Genomic DNA, 20,731 nt, shown 5'->3' on the forward strand with positions numbered 1-20,731 from the left:
TGATACAGTAGTGACCTTAGGAATTTAAGTGCAAGGTATATGCCTAATTGGTTAGGTTCAATGTGTTTCTTGAGATAAGAACTCTGCCACAAAGCAAATTTTTGATGTTTGCTTTACAATTCTTTTATTAATTATTGTATTTATTTACATTTCATGTGATGTCCCCCTTCCTGGTCCCCTGCCCACCAACCTCCTACCCCATACCCTCTTCCCCTTCACCTCTAAGAGGGTGCTCCCCATCTACCCACCCTCTCCTACCTTACTGCTCTATCGTTCCCCTACTCTGGGGCATCAAGCCTCCACAGGAACAAGGGCCTCCCCTCCCACTGAGGCCAAATCATGCCATCCTTTGCTACATAGGTAGCGGAGGCCATGGACTCATCAATGCTCTTTGGTTAGTAGCTTGGTCCCTGGCAGCTCTGTGGGGTCTGGTTAGTTGCAACTTTGTTCTTCACATGAGGTTACAATCCCCTTCAGCTCCTTCAGGTCATTCCCCAGCACTGATGTGTGATTTGGGTTCCATTATCAAGTGTTTGTGTGTACCTTCTACTAGAAAAAGATCTTGGGCAGAAAGGCAGGAGTATGCATCCATTTATGGGCCTGAGTTATAGAAGGGGCATCAGAACTTTGGACAGATATTTTCTTTTTTTAAATTTTTTCTTGGATATTTTCGATATTTACATTTAAAATGTTATCCCCTTTCCCCCATCTCCCATACCCCACTGCTTCTTTAAGGATTCTCCCACTCCCACCCACCTACTCCAACTTCAATGCCCTGGCATTGCACTACACTGGGGAAGCAAGCCTTCACAGGATCAAGGGCTTTTCCTCCTATTGATGCTGGACAACGCCATCCTCTGCTACTTATGTGACTGGATTCATGGGTCCCTCCATGTGTACTCATTGGTTGGTGGTTTAGTCCCTGGGAGCTCTGGTGGGGTCTGATTGGTTGATATTGTTGTTCTTCCTATGGAGTTGCTCACCCCCTCAGTAGCTTCAGTCTTTTCTCTAACTCCTTCATTGGGGTCCCCTTGTTCAGTCCAATGGTTAGCTGCAACCATCATTATCTGTATCAGTAGGGCTCTGGCAGAGACTCTCAGGAGACATCCATATCAGGGTCTTATCAGCAACCACTTCTTGGCATCAGCAATATTGTCTATGTTTGGTGGCTGCATATGGGATAGATCCCCAGGTAGGGTAGTCACTGGATGGCCTTTCCTTCAGTCTCTGCTCTACTCTTTGTTCCTGTATTTCCTCCTGTTGAGTATTTTGTTCTCCCTTCTAAGAAGGAATGAAGCATTCACATTTTGGTCTTCCTTCTTCTTGAGCTTCATATGATCTGTGAATTTTCTCTTAAGTATTCCAAGCTTATCAGTGAGTGCACAGCATGTGTGTTCTTTTTTGACTGGGTTACCTCACTCAGGATGATATTTTCTACTTCCATTCATTTGCCTGAGATACAACCTCAAAACAGTCAGAATGGATAAGATAAAAAACTCAGGTGACAGTAGATACTGGCAAGGATGTGGAGAAAGAGGAACGCTGCTCCATTGTTCGTGAGATTGAAAGCTGGTACAACCACTCTGGAAATCAGTCTGAAGGTTCCTCAGAAAATTGGACATAGTACTACCTGAGGACCCAGCTATACCTCTCCTGGGCGTATACCCAAAAGATGCTCCAACATATAACAAGGACACGTGCTCCACTATGTTCATAGCAGCCTTATTTATAATAACCAGAAGCTGGAAAGAGCCTAAATGCCCTTCAACAGAGGAATGGATACAGAAAATGTGGTACATCTACACAATGGAATATTACTCAGCTATCAAAAATGACTACATGAAATTCTTAGGAAAATGGACAAATATTTTTAAGGTACTTGGAATTCATAAAACAGACAAACCAAGAGCTATTGAGATGGTCCTTGTATCTGTTGCTTATCACATGGAAATTTGTAACCCAGTTCCAGGTGATCCCCTGTCCCATTCAGAACTCAGTCAGCAACAGGCATGCATACTATGTACTTACATGTAGGCAAGACACACTCATACATATAAAATGTAAAATAGAATAAAGTGTTTAAAACACGGACATACTAAAATTAGAGGTGCTACTAGAGTTAAATGCTAAGGAAGCATTTTTCCATCTTTTCAATTTTTCCTGTTAGAAATTTTTATAAGGAATATTGTCAGATAGATAAAATAAATTGAAAGGAAAACATCAACTATTATGCCACCACTGAGCCTTTCTTCCCATTTTGTCTAATTTTTATATCAGCCATTCTCTATATTTGTTCATGTTATAGAGGGAACTTAGTAGCTGAATAATTTTCTGATTTCTTTTTCCTAAACTTGTGCTGTAAACATATCTATACAAATATTCTATTATTATTATTATTATGCAGAATTACATAAAGTTCATTTTTTAAACATAATACCCTCATACCACACAATCCTTCCCTTCTGTCAACCATTAATGCTTTTTTTCTCAGACAGTTTTGCTTGTTTCCATGTCAATGTCAGTACTACATACATATTTTAAAGTATCTATAAATCTAGAAACAACAACTTAGAGTAAGCATATTTGTTTTCTGAAACTTATTTGCTTAACATGATTATCTCCAGATGCATCTATTTTCCTGCTAACAGTGTAACTTCATTATTTATTGTGGCTAAAAAATTCCATTGTGTGTGGACAATTTTTTATGCAACCCTTCATTGTTATCCACCAAGGCTGGTCCCATAAACTCTTAAGAATAGTGTTACAATAAGTATTGATGTTAATCTCTTCGATGTGTTCACATGGAGTCTTTAGGGTAAATACTGGTAAGTAGTATAGCATGGCGAGTTCAAATATATACCATTAAATGGGAAAAATTAAATATGGCAAGAAAATTCAACATGCAAATAAATACACGTATAAATCATTTGTCTTAATAATAAAACTCATAAGTGGCAGGTACAGTTCTCAATTTAACAATGAAAAAGCCAAATGCATTTCCTGCCCTAAATTATAGTACATTTCCTATGGTTTACAACTGCAGTGGTCTATATCATGGTGTTATCATCCCAGCATAATTATTAATAGCTTTCCTTCTTAAGAATGTCTCAGTTTGAATGATATATCATATGATCACTTGGTATAACACATCTGGTCAAAAATATGGAAGGTATTACAAAATCCATGTCCCTAAAGTAGAAAGGCCTGTCATTGCCTTCCTTTCTATGACTGAGGATGATCGTTAACCTCTTAACCAGTCTCCTCCTCACAGTTGTCCACCTCTTAGCAGATGTTCCCTCACTGGTTGACTAACAGCCTCCTGGTTCTCATCCCAGATGTGAGCCTGTATTGATTTCTTGTTTTGACAACCCATGGGACATAATGAACAGGAATATTTTATCAGCATCTACTCAAAGAATTATGTGGTCGATGCTCTGGAAAGCAAAACTGTGTACAGCACACACATGACAAAAGCCTTTAAGTGCTGCCCTTGAAGGACACCAACAGTCTCATAGGGACCTCTACCATCCCCTGTCACCATTTGGTACTTCTACTCATTTTTCCTCAAAACGAGTTAAGACAGATGCTAATAATGTGGATAACGTTTTGAAAATAACACTTCAGGGTAGTGATTTGAGCTAATTGTGTTTTTCATCTCAGATATATTTTATAAACATTAAGTTTATAGCTCTCTGATGAGCTTAGTCATAGAGAATGTTTACTTCAGAAAGACTGCTTCTCCCCGAGCCATTGAGTGTCCTCAAACAAAAAGTCTAAGACTTTAGCTCAATAGTCATTTTCTTGAAAAGGTATTGAAAGTATTTTCACAACTTTGATGATATTTACAAAGTCCCATTTTATAAAGTGAAGCCTTTATAAAATGAAGTCTAGCTAGGATAATCTTGTCACATAACATTTTTCTTGGGAGTCATGGAAACACATAGATATATTGAGTCGGTGCCGTAGGAGATAAACTATAAGCCTAATTCAATGCAATGAGCCATTACTTATTTCTGAAACGGAAGTGGAAAACCTTGTTAAAAAGCCACGTAGCAGGTGCGACTGAAAAGAAGGAAGGATATGAGAGAACAGGAGAGCATGGGTGGCATTCTTCTCATTTCCTTATCCTGGTGCAGAAATCCAAACAAAAAATGCTTGAGAAGAAACACCTGGAAAAACAATATCTCCACTTTGAAAAGTAATACCACCACCACCCCCCTCCAGAGGACATTTCAAAATTTCTGGAGAGATCTTTGGTAGTCACTGGGGGGTTAGGGCAGACACCAGCATCTGGTGGATATCTAACTTCCCTCAGTACTCAGGATGGCTGGCTCCCATTGACGTCAAAGGCCAATAGTGCCATTGTCCAGTAAGCCTGTACTAAACATTACCTTGTTAGAGATATCTCAAAATCAAGTTATAGTCTGTGATGTGCCACTGATACAGCTAACTGCAATTCACTGAACTTCCAGAAGACTTAGCATAGTCTTTCCTCACTATTGACTCTAGGATACCTTCATGCATCTAGCCTCTAAACTCTAGCACTTCTGTGTGGTAGAAAAATACTGCTATTTTTTCTCAGATGGGTACTTCTGTACTTCTATTTTAAAGTGATTCAGGGGATTTTTTTTCTAGCTTTAATGAAGCCAGCGTAGGTGACAAACATATTCAAGGTATACAATGATGATTTACTGGATATATGTATACAGCATGAAATGAGAGCCTTTATGTGTGGTGGGGTACTTAAGGTATTCTCAGCAAATTTAAAGTAAATAGGACGGTAATATAACTGTAGCTATCATACCTTTCACCTCAGTTAAAAATGTGTACCCTTTAACCAACATTCCCCAGGTGTTCGACTTTCTAGACTCTAACAGCCACTGCTACTTTGAATTGAACTTTTTTCAGATTCCAGATGCATGTGTGAAAATATAGTATGTGTATCTATCAAGATTATTTAATTTACATTAATATCACCCAGACTCATCTATGTTCTCATGCACGTAAGGATTCATTATTTTTTGTGATTGAATAATATCTACTGTGTGTAATGTATATATGCTACATTTTCTTCATACATTTACGTATCAGTGAATATTTATGTTTATAATAAAAATGCCTCAGTGGAAATGGGGGTACAAACATTGGTGAAATACTTTTGCCATTCTAGAAATGTAGGATGATGTCATCACACGTGTGTAGACAGGTACAAGATAGAACGAGGCCTGTCATTGGATGAGAAGAAAGGATGGGCAGGAGAAAATTTTTAGAGAGAGGAGGAGACTGGAGAAGGAGAAGGAGAGGAGAACATGGAGGCGGATGTTAAGATTCCTTTCTGCACATTTACAGGTTGTTATGAATGTTCTTAAAGGATGGATGTGTGCAGGGCTTTGTATGTTTAGGTGGGAAATTATATCTTATCAATTGGATCAGAGGTTATTGTGTTGTGTGTTCTTTCATATGGCGATTTAAGTTTAAGAGAGTTTGTGGTGGTGGATACACTGGGCCGCCACAGAATTGAGATGTATATTTCTGGCATGGTGGCAACCTGCCTCAGGAACTAGATAGGTAGAGAGATTGTTGCCAGACTCAGAGAGAAGCCTTCGGCAGTGTGATATGGGATGGAGCAGAGCAGGTGAGACGCTTTGCTAACTGAGATGAATATATCTACCAGATCTTGGGGCACTACAGTGCCGGATCTAGTGCAGGAAAAAAGACAACCATTTTTTATAATTTTACAGCAACACAGAAACAAGCATAGGTCACTGGAATAGAAAAGAGAACCCAGAAATGAACCTATTTATAGTCAGCTAGACTTTAAGGATGCCAAGAATACACATTGGATAAGGAACAGTCTTTGATAAATGCTGTTGGGAAACTAGGTAATCTTTAAGCAAAAGAATGATTTTTGAACCATATACTGTAAACAAAATGTAACTTTAAATGGATTAAAGTCTTAAATGTAAGACTGGATATCATTGGTTTTCTAGAAGAAAACACAGGAGGAAAAACAAACTATATAACTTGGGTCCTGGCAATAATAACTTTGGATATAGCGCCAAAAGCACAAGAAACAAAAGCAAAACCATAGTGAACTACACTGAAGAGAAGGCTCCTGTACAACAAAGGAAAATAACATGAAAATGCCATGTGTAGCCTCCTTTAATTTAGAAAGGCATACACTTATTTCTCCTCAAATGTTATTGGCCAGTTCACTTCACTTGAGTAAGAACAAAGTCAAATAGCAGACCTAGGAAAGACCTCTGTAACCAAATAAGTCAGGTATGAAAAGGGGCCTTTATGCTCCCTGCGCTTCCTTGTTGTTGGATCCTCTGTTCACCTACATCTGGCATTTTATTTATTTCAACAGTCATATGTTGTAGTCTTTAGAAACTGCAGTAGAGTAGGGAGAGGTCGCACAACAGACAGAAGTGAGCAAAGCGTCCCCTTCTAACTTAAATTGAATGATCGTCTCTTTTTGAATTTTCAAGTTAAACTACGGAGCAAAAACATACAGTGCGGGGTGGAAGGGGAGATAGTAACAACAAAGAAAATTACACTCAAGTTTTTATTAATAAAACTTCACTACAAAGAACTTGCAAAATAGAATCACACACCAAAATTAATCAGACCCCAAGTCTATACATCTCAATGAATTTCTATACAATTAAAATTCTGAAGCTGCGGAGGGCCACATGAAATCTCATGCTTTCACTGTCAAATGTATTTTATGCACACTTACTTGTCAATGCATAAAAAATATCTGTGACAGAGTTGAAACTAAAGGAACAATTAGCTTTATTTTTTATTGGATATTTTTTATTTACATTTCATATGTTACCCCTTTTCCCAGTTTCCTGTCCATAAGCCCCCTATACCTTCCCCTTTCCCCTTTCTTCTACGAGGGTGCTCCCCCTCTTCAAACACACCGCTTCCCGCCTTCCTGTCCTGATATTCCCCTTCACTAGGGGTCCAGTCTTGGCAGGACCAAGGACTTCTCCTTCCATTGGTGCCCAACAAGGCCATCCTTGCTGCATATGAAGCTGGAGCCATAGGTCTGTCCATATGTTCTCATTGGATGGTGGTTTAGTCCCTGGGAGCTCTGGTTGGTTGGTATTGTTGTTCTTATGGGGTTGCAAACCCCTTCAGCTCCTTCAAACAATTAGCTTTATATCCTCATTCATACATCCTTGTTCATGACTTAATAGTTCTTCCCGTCCATTTAGTCCTTCCTCATCACGTACATTTACCCTTTCTTGTGATTTCTACATGTTTCACTGTATTGCTGCTTTACACACTCTAGCAAGGAAGTGGAACCAGTGAAGCTCTCTGTCCCCCAAAAAGTGGATAATGAAAATTCTGTACATATATAAAATGGAATAGTAGTCACCACTTAAAAAAGTGAAATCACAAAATTTAGAAAAGTGGAAGGAATTGAAATGTATAATATTAAAGCAAGGATGGTCAACCTTAGAAATAAAAAAACATGTGTTTTCAGCATAGCAGTCCAACAAGTATTTTAACCTGGAGATTATTATCTATGATTATGTTAAATTTAATTTCCATTAAGATTTACTATTTGGAGTATCAGACATGACTATGTATACCTTTAATCTGGAGGGAGAGGCAGGCAGATCTGAGTTCCAGCAAGAGCTATACAGTGAGACCCTGTCTGTACACACACACACAGAGAGAGAGAGAGAGAGAGAGAGAGAGAGAGAGAGAGAGAGACAGACAGACAGACAGACAGACAGACAGACAGACAGACAGGAACAGAAAGATGGGGAGACAAAGAGACAGAGACAGAGAGACAGATTGATTTACTGGAGCTAGAGATGCTGGTCAGTGGTAGAGAGCTTGTCTAGCATGCTGAAGTCCTGGGTTTGGTCCTCAGTTCTACCACCACCACCATAGTATGATTTAGTCCATCATTTAAAATTCAAAGACAAAATATATGCCTCTTAAGTTCGGATGGGCAGGGGAAACTGGTAAAAAAAACAGCTATTCAAGATAGAAAATATAGTTATCAAAGAGAAAGTGTGATATTGATAATGGAATATTTGGGGTGATTTAAAAAAGTACAGAAACATGCGGGGTTAATTGTGTAACTTTGTAAATATAATTGATGCCTCTGAATTGCAAACTTCAAATGGTTGAAGTCAAAGATTTTTATGCTACATATCATCCTAGTTTTGTTGTTATTGCTATAATAAAACAACAAAACCAAGTTGGGGAGGAAAAGAGTTATTTCATCTTATAATGCCTAGGTCATACTCCATCCCTGAGGGAAGTTAGCTATAGGAACTGACAACACGAACCTGACGTCAGAAATGAAACAGAGACCATGCTACTCGCTGGTTTGCTCAGCTACCTTTCATATGTAACCAAGAACCACCTGTTCAAAGATGGCACCACACAGGGGCTCAGGTCCTCTCACATCATTCATTTTCTTTTTTTATCATTCATTTTCTAAAAATGCCCCACTGACATACTTCCAGGCCAATGTGATGGATCCAATATCCTATTCGAGGGTATTCCTCTTCCCAGATAACTCTAGCTTGTGTCAAGTTGACGAAAACTAACCAGCCCACATAGATTTTACTACATAAAGAAAAAAATTAAAGCCCTCTAATTACCTGTAAACCATGATAACATTCATAGCTGTAATATATGTAAAAACAACTATTTTTATTTACATTCATTAAGCCCTTATTCTATGTTCATTTCTTTCACAGCTTATAGTTGTTATTCGCACTCAAATACACACCTGCTGCAACAAGAAATTGTGAGCCAATAGAAGCTCACAAAGAAAAAGCAGTGTGTTTAAGATCACCGAGACCTCAGATGGCTGACTCAGACTGTACTGTACTAACCCAGACTGGTGGAACTGAGAGTCATTTACATCTTTTGGATGTAAATGACTGCGTGTGGAGATCTGGGTCTCTGTTCTTCAAGACTTCAAGACAGCTCTTGATCCTTTCCTGATACTCTACATCAAAAGAGGCCCAGGGCACAGGCATAACAATACAGGCTCTCCCTGCTGATCAGAAATAGCCAAAAAGAGGCAGAGGAAATATTAACACAATCTTAAGTTTATCAATGTCCTTGGAGATTCTAGTAGAGGTTCAGTGTCTCAGTCTAAGTCCTTCAAGAAGGAGATGCCCAAACAAAAGTTGATCTTAAGTGAGAAAAAGACATCATGTCCCTGCAGCAACCTTTCAGAAGACCCTTGCCAGATAAACATCAGACCCAGAACAAGAGCAGTCCAACTGACCCTGACCTATATCAAAACATCATTAGAAGGAACAGGGCAAAGCAGAGGAATAGCAGTGGGCAGCCAGAGGACAGACTGCAGGCCAATCTGACACTTGGGACAATGGGAGTAAGAGAAGGAGGAGAACTGGAAACAGGTTACATAATCTGGTCGAAACACTCTTGACCAGATGAACCAGGAGCTCATTGCTGAAATCTCATGTAGGGGCCCTCCAGCCCCCAGCTACAGGCTTCATTTCTAAACTACGCTTCACTCTTAGTTGGTGGTCACCCAGGGGGAACTATGACTTTGTATCAACCCAACCTAGTGGACCAGGGCCAGTAGCTAGTACTAATACTGGATCCTATAGCTTATTCTCTAAAATTCTTGGTCATTCATAGAATACTCTATTGAGAGGAAGAGCTTTTCCTCCAGGCATTTCATTGTCCAGCTAATAAAAGGAGAAACAAAGCATTGCCTGAAGCATAGAGCTCTAAAGTGAAGGAGCCAGGTTTCAAAGGGCATAGCACAGTGCTGAGCATTCAGGGCTGTGGGTTCCATCTGAAGCAAGAGTAAGCAAACCAAAACAACCCAAACAAACACTTCTAGGCCTGCCTTTGTGGCACATGTCTTCAAACTTTGAAACCAGTTCCATAGACACACACACACACACACACACACACACACACACACACACGTACGTGGTTTGAAAGACTCCAAAACCATAATTTGGGGGATTGTTATTCTTTTTTTTTCTTTTTGTTCTTGTTTTAGTAATGAGATCATCTGTTCTGGAAAATTCCTGACTCAGTACAAATGTATTGAAAGAAATCAGTCATGGGGTTGGAGAGATAGGTCAGCAGTTAAGAGTGCTCCCTGCTCTTTAAGTGGACCAGAATTTGGTTCCCACAGAGAAGACTCGAGTTCATTTTCTAGCACCCACGTTAAGGGGCTCACAGTGGCCTATAATTGTAACTCCAGGCCATCAAATGAACTCTGGTCCCAGTAGGCTCCCACACATAAATGGTGTACGCATAAATAAAATGTTAAAAAAAAAAGGGAAGAAATTACTCAGAAATAACTTTTTGCTACCCTCCTACAGAGAAGGAAACAGAGTAAACTAAGTTTGTTGGGGGCAAGAATATCAAGCTGCAAATTCCGCCACAGCAGCTAGGAGAAATCAGGTCTAAACACTTCTTTGGGCATGTCAGACAACGTGAAAAGAGATAGAACAATTTTACTCACACAGGCATCAACCTGTTCTCGATTTCTGAAAACATACACTAAGAGTGTGCTGGGACCATAAGAGAATCAGTCAGTCTGGGAGCTCAGATGAGTATTTAAGACGAAAGTAGGTTTGTTGGATAAAAGGAAGCAAAAGCAGACTGGAATGTATGACTTTGCAAAACAGCTCAGCAGGAGAAAATTTAGCACCTCGTGTATTTTCAAGGATCTGTGGAACTGTTTAATGTTCAGATTCTCAAACCTGATAATTGGGCAAAAGTCAGATCTCCTAACACTTAGCTCCACCATCTGTTGCTGACATAACATTTTACATAACATCAGAAATGCCAGATGGAGCCTTCACATTAGCCATGGCCATGATGTTTCACGGTCACAACATATAAGGAATCCCATGCACTTACTGAGTTTGTAGTTCTCTGGAGCTTCCAAATCACCAGTCCTTTGGTGTCTAGAACATCAATAACCCCAGACCTTCTACCCATGACAGAAGCTTCAATTTATTTTGACCTAAGGGGAGAAAGGGGGAAGGAACACATATTTGAAATGATGTCTCCATGGCAAATTATAACTTGTAGTTTAGAATTTAAATTGTGGTAAAACTTTTAAATCTTTTGCTGTATATGAAGTTGAGATTGTATCAAATGCCCATATAATAGACTAAGAAGTCAAGAAACAGTTATTGCTGTGGAACAAAGAAAGGTAATAGGTGTCCTGAGAGAAATAAGATTCCTACCATAAGCCTTTCTCAGCTGAAAGATTTATAAACCAGAAGCACCAGCTTCCATGCCTATAGTATACTTCAATATATATTAATACTCTGATATTCCCCTGGCACTCTTTCTGGCTAGTTTCATTCCTTTCACCATAATATCTATAACGCATCATTTTTTTGCATTTTTTCTTACCCGTCATAATACTAGTTTTCTATGTGACATCATGAACTGGGCGGGATGGCTTACACCTGCAATTTCAGCACTCAGGAGGAGGATTGATGTGGGTTCAAAACTACCCCAGGCTCCATAACAGTACAGGTCAAAAAGGACCATATTGCAAGACCCTGTGTAAATACACCCACACACACAGCCTCTGTGAGACAGCAACTCATATAGAAAGACATTCTGATTATGAGCTGTGCTATCCAATAGGCTGGGGCCCAGAGGAAAGAAAAGCTGTAGGAGGAAGGAAGCTGGCATATGAAACCTCACTGTTCTTGAGTGTGTTATCTGCTGATGCTGCTATCGCCTGTGAACGTCAGACGCTAGCTTATTCCACCTTTCAACAGGGACTCATGCTAACAGCATTTCCGGGGCGTTTTCAGCTCCAGCCTCTGACCAGGGCCATCACAATGATCCCTCCCATTCTGAGGCTCCTCGCTTCTTGGATTGAGGCGCTGGTTTTCTCTGGCTCTGCAGAGTGCAGACAGCCAGAGTTAGGTTACCCACCCTGTAATTGTATAAGCCAACTGAATAAATCTTTTATAAACATAAAAGTAAAGATGGCACTATATGAGCTTTGATTCGTCGGATTGCTTTTTCGTTGGCTGGTTTGCTAAGTTAGGTACCCACTTTTCAGTCCATCTCTTTAGAACTGCTCTGTGACACTCCATTGCTGTGTATACTGTGATGTGCCAACCATTACAAACAAAGCTGCAGTGACAATGTGCCATATTATTCTTTGCACAAACGTTAGAGAACAGATCAGCTTACAGATCTTTATGTTTAAAGTGAAAATTTCATTCCAGAATGACTTGTCAAGTCACCTATCCCGATAACAAAAGAGCACACAAGAACACACACACACACACACACACACAGAGAGAGAGAGAGAGAGAGAGAGAGAGAGAGAGAGAGAGAGAGAGAGAGAGAGAGACTCTGGTGCTCCTCAACTTGGAGATAGGGTCTCATGCAGCCCAGACTGACTTGAGACTCATTGTGTAACTGAGAAGGAGAAAGTTCCTTGTTTTCAGTTACACTAGTCTATTAGCTATGAAATTTAGCTTTGTTTAGTTTGCTTTCCTAAAAATCAGAGAAGTTAAATATGCATCTCTTTGGCATTAATTTCTCCTAGTCTGTGAGTTTATTTTCACATATAGCTTGCCTACAAGATGTCTCTTTGTCTTGCTGAATTGCAAACTTCTCTGCATATTTTAAGAAGCTAGCATATTTCCCTTCACATTTCTATCGCTTCTCTTTTTAAGGTTGAGAGTGCCTTGCTTTCTGTTGTGTTTATATTTCTGCTCTTTGTATTTGCTTCTCTCATCTTCATTGGAGAGTTGTATACTTGTCTGAGAATTCTAAAAATTCTATCCCTTATCTCCTCTTCTGAGGTTTTCATGATTCCTTTTTCATCAAGCTCTCTAAACTGTTCCATTTATCTTGATGGGGTACATGATAGTAAGTACCTTTGGAGAAGACTAACTATCCTACAGTCATTTGTGGCATCTTCTCTTACCTACTCTGCACATTATGATACCACTTTTAAAGCAAGTTTTCATTACTTCACAGGGCAACTTCACAGGGCAATTTCTAACATTATTATCTCTTGCTTTCTTATCAGAATTGTGTGGTCACCTTGTCAAGTTCTGGGGAAACTGGAATTTTTGTTTAAGTCCCATGCATTTATTAATCAATTTGAAAAGTGTCATCTTCCCAATCATGTCTCCCTCCCCCCCTTGATTTTGTTAGACCTACATTTATTCCAGACATCTGCTATACCCTTTATTCTAGTTTCTTAGTATAAATTTACTCAGCTAATTTGTGTTTGTTGCTCTGACACCTGAGAACTTTATTCTAAGATATTTTCTGTGTTTAACATTTATTTGTCTCACTGGTTTTGGCTTTTATGAAACATTTTAAAAAGCATTTGCATTTTATTCTTGCATGACATGAAATATAAATATAGCACTTTCCCACAGAGAGGCGATTATTTTCAGTTCTCATGAATAATCTCTTGACCACTGGTTTACAAGACCTCATTTATTATGCAATGTTTTCTTTTCATACACATCAGGGTGATTTTCCTACCATCAGTTACCATTGATGAATATATTCATTTTCATGTGAATATCATGATGTTCTCATTGCTGTCCATTTTGAATGTCTTTGTATATGTATTTGTGTATAAATACCCACAAAAATATTCAATGAAATGGTGTGTGTCTTTTGTCAAACGAAGTAATCAACCAGGATGCTCTCGTGGCATTGTTTCTAAGTTTTATATTATGTTTTAGTAGCTGACAGAGCAGCTCAGTTGCTCTTGCGTTTGTATTAAATCAGTGTGTATGCTAATTTGGAGGAAAAAAATCTCTCGTATTCAGTCTTTCATGAATTGATGATATATTCATTTATTCATATTTTCCTCTAAGACTCTCCTCTCCAATACTTTGTCATTTTCCTTGCACAGATTCATTTTGAAAGTACGGTTACATGCAAATATTTTAAAAAGAAACTCGTTCCCCTTATTTGCATACAACTTTGAGATACTTACTAAGAGGAGACAGAAAGCTGCTTTTGGACATTTCTCTTGAACCAGTTTACTTACCTCCCATAAAGAAAAATCTCCCAGTTTTTAATTATCTTGGGGTTTCTCAATAAGGAATTGTATGTGCCCAAATAATCTTTTTTTCATGTCGTACTTCTAATACTAGTGACAATAAGTGACAACACCTCGAAACTGTACTAACATACTAGCAGTGTGGATCCTTGTTCCTTGTAGTAGGATCTGGTCTCTTGTTTTAGCTCCTCCTGGTGTAGTATGTGCTGCTGATGAAAGGACTTCAATCGTGTTTGTCTGGATTCCCCCAGACAGCTGCTGAGCACTTTGTAAAGACAGCCTATCCTGTGTGAGTCTGTCTGGTCCTCTGTGTCTGGTGTCTGCTGGCTCCCAGCACACAACTGGAAATTGAATCAAGGCCACAAAGAATATGTCTTAAGTTAGATACTGGGGAGGCCCCAACAATCCAGGACTGTCTCTTTCTGGAAATGTCTACAGTCCTGGGAGACACCTGGGTTTCCCACATATGCTTCTGTCTATCATTGACCACATACTTAGAAACAAGTGGGAATTGTAGCAATTGTGTCAGCTGGGTTCCAGATGCCAATGTGGGCAAGATTCAGAACAGATATACTTGGAAAGTTATGCCTGCCTCTCATTTCTTAACCTTTTCACCCAAGGCAAACACCACTAACAAGTGAGGACATGTGTTATGTGTCGCAGACAATGTATAAATATGTGCCTTCCTTGATTTGTCTTCTGTGCCTTTCAAACACGTGTATTAAACATTTGTATGATAGAAACATTTTTTGCATCTTCTGTCTACTTAATATATTAAAGTAGTTATCCTTTTTAATGGGTATATAGTGCCCTCATTTTCCCTATTTTCCTTTTTTTCTGATTTCTTTCCTTGTATCTGGAACCAACCTTTCTCTAGGACAGTTGCAGGGATGTAGGGCGAGCACATTTGCTTCCTTAGCTTCATTTTCAGAACTACTTTAGCTAATGTTATTAAACTGCCATTACTTTAGAGTCTGGATTATGAATCATTGCTTATTAGTTTGTGATTTAATAACCTCGAGAATGTTTAAAAGCAGTCATCCCAATTTGACATTTCTGTGCCATGAAAACATGATTTTTATATTTTACAAAAGCATCAGGCTTAAAAAGTGATTGCTTTAAAGGAATAACAATAATATCAATGCCAGAACAAAGCTGATGGAATGGTCCATTTGGGTAACATGGCTTAAGTGGGATACATTTTTTTCCATCAAGAAAATGAATATGGTTTAGGAGTACATTCTTAGGGAGCATCTGAGGATAAATGTAAAAAAATAAATCATTAAAACTTTTAACATGTTTTACTGGGAAAAATACATGCTGTGTCTGGAAGGGGAAATGGGGCGTGACTAATCACATAATGAATTCTTCACAGAAGAAAGAATCAAAGAACCTAATACTGAACAATGAATGAACTTTGAACTGCAATGGGACACTGCTCCCAGAGCTGTCAGTGAGACTTCCATTTCTTTTTCTAAGTCGTTACCACTGGTCCGTTCAAAGTGACTGTGGATCGCTTGGTTTTAACTGCTCCCACTGTTGGTTGTAGGTGGATTTCCATAAATACTAATAATACCATGTCTTCATTGGTTATTTGGGTTACTGATTGCTCTTTATCTTCTTTGTGTCATTTTTTTTAAATTGGCTTAGAGATTGTTCTTGGATCTGTGGATTTGACATTGCTATTTTGGATTTCTCTTATTTAAGAACTATTTTTACCTTAGACCTTATCGCAGTTCTATGCATGTAGCAAGGTAGGAATTGGTCTCCCCTACAAGCACCACTGTATTTCCGTTTTGTACATATTTGGCTTAATTAATTTCATGTAGATTTTTGTAAAATTGCATTGTAAAGCTCTATTGCTAATAGATTTCCTGAGAAGAAAATGTTCCCTTCTATATGTCTTTCTTCTTTATGTCCTTCACTCACAATAGTGCCATGTTTTCTGAACACACATACACACCTTTACTCTCTGCCAGCATGGTCTAGATGATAGTTCCTAGACAACAACAAAACAAAATAGGACAAGCAGTGTTAGCCAGACACGGTAGTGCACGTCTTGAATCCTAGCATTGAGGAAGCAAAGGCCTATGAGTTCAAGACCAGCCTGTTATGCATCATGAATTCTAATTCGGCCAGAGCTACACAGTGATAACTGTCTAAAAGCAAACAGAAACTAAAACAGAGTCTGAAATTGTGAAGTTGTTATTTAAATAGAGCTTATTTTAGAGAGATGCCTGGTGCTCCCATGAAGTCTCTCTCTGATTAGGACTGTTAATTCCCTCCCAGAATAATGCTGCCAGTCTTTCAGAGGCTTCCAGATTTGATTCCTTTCTGTCCTCTCTGTCCAACAAATCGTCTCCACACCCTGGCGCACAAGCCAAATAGCCAGTCAAAAGAAGCCTTGAAGTGTAGCCATCTGTGAGCATTGAAGCAGGGTGATTGTGGTCAGCCCTGGAAGCTGCCGGTGTAGACCACAGATTGGCAAACAACTGTGGGGTGCAAGAGGGGGTGGGGGTGGGTTGAGCTGGCAGAAGGTGACATGTGCACACTGAAGCACACAAAGAGCTTGAAGTGATCAAGTATCTTGCAGACAGCTGGGACTGAGGTTAGCCGCCACCACCTGCTGGAGAGCAGCTGTCAGAGGGGAACAGCCAAGTTCAGGGCCCTGACACAGTCAGTGCCAGCCCAACAGGTGAAGGCTGGGGATTGGAAAGAGTCAGAGCCTCTGGGTCAGTCAGACAGTTGGCTTGTGGCCTGGGATATTATGTCTCATGCCCCAAGTGAAATGTCAGCTGTTCCCCTGTCGTATCTCAAAAAAAAAAAAATAACTTTTCCTCCTCTTCTTCTTCTTTCTCCCCCTCCTTCATTTTTTTCTTCTTCTTCAAGACAGGATCTCATGTAGGCTGGCCTTGAACTCACTATACAGTTGAGAGAAACCTTAAAACTTCTGATACAGATTTTACAATTTTGCACCACCTCTTATGACTAATTTTCCCCCTTCTAAGTGAGATTCAAGCATACTCACTTGTGCCTTCCTTCTTGTTTAGCTCCTTTGGGTCTGTGGACTGCAGCGTGGTACCTGTATTTTATGGCTAATATCAATTTATAAGTAAGAACATACCATGTATGTCCTTTCGGGTCTAGGTTACCTCACTCAGAATGGTATTATCAAGATCCACCCATTTGTCTACAAAGCTCATGTTGTCTTTGTTTTTTAATAGCTTAATAGTATTGCATTGCTTAGATGTACCACATTTTCTTTATTCGTTCTTCAGTTGAAGGACATCAGGGGGTCCATGAACAGATGTGGGGAAGGAACAAGAGGGATGGCCAGATAGCCATGAGAATGAATGGAAATCTGCAACTGATGAGAGTGAAGAGGTAGGTGACGTCTCCAGGAGGAGACAAAGACCTGGGAAAAGGGAGGCATCCAAGAATCAATCTAGGGAGGTATCCTTAGCTGTAACTCACAGCATTGTGGATATGGAACATGAAGAGGCCACCTCCTGTAGCCAGACATGAACCCTAAAGGAACAATAGGGACACCAATCCACCCACAAAACTTTCAACCCAAAATTTATTGTGTCTACAAAAAATTCAGGGGCTGGAACTGGAGCAGAGACTGAAGGAACAACCAACCAGTAACCAGCCAAACTTGAAACCCATCCCATGGGTAAGCACCAATTTCGGACACTATTAATGATACTCTGTTATACTTGCAGACAGGAGTCTAAGATAGCTGTCTTCTGAGAGGCTCCACCCAGGAACTAACTCTGATACAGACACCCACAGCAAAACAGTGGATGGAGCTTGGGGACTCTTATGGAAGAATAGAAGGAAGGATTGAGGGCCCCAAAGGGGAACAGGAACTCCACAGGAGTTCAACTAAACTGGACCCTTGGGGCTCTCAGAAACGGAACCACCAACCAATGAGCATACACGGACTGAACTTAGGCTTCCTGCACATATGTAGCAGATATGCAGTGTGGTCTTCATGTGGATCTCAAACAACTGGAGCAGCGGCTATCCCAAAAGCTGTTGTCTGTATGTGGGATATATTCTTCTAGCTGGGCTGACTTCTGGCCTCAGTTGGAGAAGATGTGCCTAGCGTCACAGAGACTTGATGCACCAGGGTGGGGGGGATGCTCAGGGGGTCCCCACCAGCTCAAAGAAGAAGGGGAGGATGGCCGAAGGATTGTAGAAGGGAGTGACTGGGAAGGGGGCAGTGAATGGAATATAAAGTGAATAAGTAAATTATTACTATTATTATTATTATTGTTGTTGTTGTTGTTGTTGTTTTAAAAACAATTGTGCACAAACATCATTCATGCAGTACTGGATATTGAACCCAGAGCTTTGTGCATGATAATCAGGTAGCATGGAAATGTAGCACCAACTGGAGGACATTCACAGCCCTTTCTCACAGTCTTAGTGAAGATTCACGTTCTTGGGGCAGCCTCTTGGGCCACACACTAGATGTAATCAAGTCCATAGCCAAGGTCACTTGCCTGAGTTCTGGGATCACAAAAAGCGAGTAGGCTCACCTAGCCATTGTACGCAGATCTGTAATATGCTTATTCAGCTTCCTGACAGGGAAGCCCCATAGTCAGGAAAGACTAAATGCACAGAGTGAAAAGACCAGTCAGTCGCAGGGTCAAGCATGAGCCCACACAGGGCAGATGTAACAAAGGCTGAAAGAGTTGCTAGGCAGAGCCTAGTAACTGGTCAGCACTAAAGCAGAATCTACTTGGCAAGTGTAGGAATCACACAGGGAGGGGCTACTGTTGCACAGTCTATTCCTGGTACATTTCAAAAGCTTCACATTCTATTGCCATGGACAAATAATCATGGTTACTTTAATTCTGCTTATTAGTGAGTCTGTGTCTGATAGACAATGAGTGCTCTCTTGGCTTCTAGTGCTTGGAATGGAGTTGCATATGCACTGTTGAAATGGTAAATTGCTCGGACCATTAGCTACTTCTACCAGTCTATTTAATGAAAATGTTCAGTGTTAGCAAAAGAGCAGAAAGATGCGCCCTCACATACGACCAGTGAGAGGTAAACTAAGACCTTTCCAGGGAAGTAATTTCATGACCAGCATTAGAACTAAAGCATTCGTATAATTCAGTCTACCATCTCTACTTTATGAGCACAACATATACATGGATGGTCAGGCATGCAGGTATTTGGTGTTACATCGTGTATAACAGCATGACAGGAATCAGAGACATGGACATCTTTGTGCCACACCCCTTGCCTGTCCTCTTGTTCTCAGCATACCTGTCATGGGAAGGTTCATGCAAGGTCCTAGCCTAACCTCTATTATAGACTCACCTTAATGGCTTAAGTCTTCTGCCACGGGTCTTTCTCAGGCCACAGAAAGCCAATCAGACTGTGACAGGCAAAGAATTGCATAGTAGTTAACTATGAGGACCGCACTCTACCAATGAGAGAAAGAGATGAAAGATGAATGCTCCAACCTCCCTACTTTCTAGAGAGAGAGAGAGAGAGAGAGAGAGAGAGAGAGAGAGAGAGAGAGAGAGAGAGAGAGAGCCATGGAATTGAGCTCCATTTGCCAACAGCACAGCAACCAACCGTTCTGTCTCATGCTCCCGCTCATTCTGATCTAGTTCTAGTTTCTGAGATCATCTCTCAAATAAATTAGCTGTGCCCAAATCCTTGCCTCAGATTCAATCTCTTGGGAACCCAAACCAGCAGTCAACTTATCATCAAAAATAGATGTGGAAAATAAAAATAAACAGGGTATAATTGTTGGGATACATTATACAGTAGAATATTGTAAGGTCATTAATATTACCTTGAACTCTAGAAGAAAAGAAAGTGTGTGATCATATACAGATTTATATATGAAAGCTCATAGCAGATTTATTCATAAGAGCCCTAAATTATAAAATCCAAGTATTAATTATATGAGACTGGATTTTAAAAATGTGATATAACCATACAATAGAATACTGCTTAGAAATAAAAGAGATGGAATACTGTTGATACAGGCAAAATGAACTTAAAAAATGAATATAGGGGTGAAAACTATGCAGAGAAGACATGATATATGATTTCACTTTTGTAAAACTTCAGTACAAATTGGGCTTAGTGGCTCACACTTTTAATCTTTGTACTTGGGAGGCAGAAGCAGGAGGATCTCTGAGTTTGAAGCTAACCTGATCTACATAGTAAGTTCCAGGACAGCAAGAGATAGATATTTAAAAAAAACTATACTGGCAAAGCAAATCCATCATTTCCTAAAATGAGGGAGGTGACAATGGGGAGGAAAGGGGAGAAAGGTGGAATTCTTGATTGCAATATTCCCTCCATGAGTGTTCACAATGTTGATATCCATCAGTGTGGGGTTTCTTGTATGTCATTTTTTAAAAAAAATTAAAAATTGCCTTGAATGGAAATGAGGACAAGAAAATTATTCACTTCACATTGATAGTTGAAACAAAAAGCTGACTAAAAGTCAATGTGAATATATAAGTATAGATATCCATCTAAACTCAGATTAACGATCAAAATGAAAAGGTCCAAACTTTTGCTAGTGTTTAAGAATTTGGGGGTGATGGTGACTTGGTTTTCTCTTTGTTTTGTTTCCTACCTTTATTTTCCAACTTTAATAATAAATAATTATTAAGTCTATAAAGTAGAAATTAAATTGAT

The sequence above is a fragment of the Rattus norvegicus genome, chromosome X, assembly GCF_021556685.1.
Source record: "Rattus norvegicus strain SHRSP/BbbUtx chromosome X, alternate assembly SHRSP_T2T, whole genome shotgun sequence".
Lineage (NCBI taxonomy): Eukaryota > Metazoa > Chordata > Mammalia > Rodentia > Muridae > Rattus > Rattus norvegicus.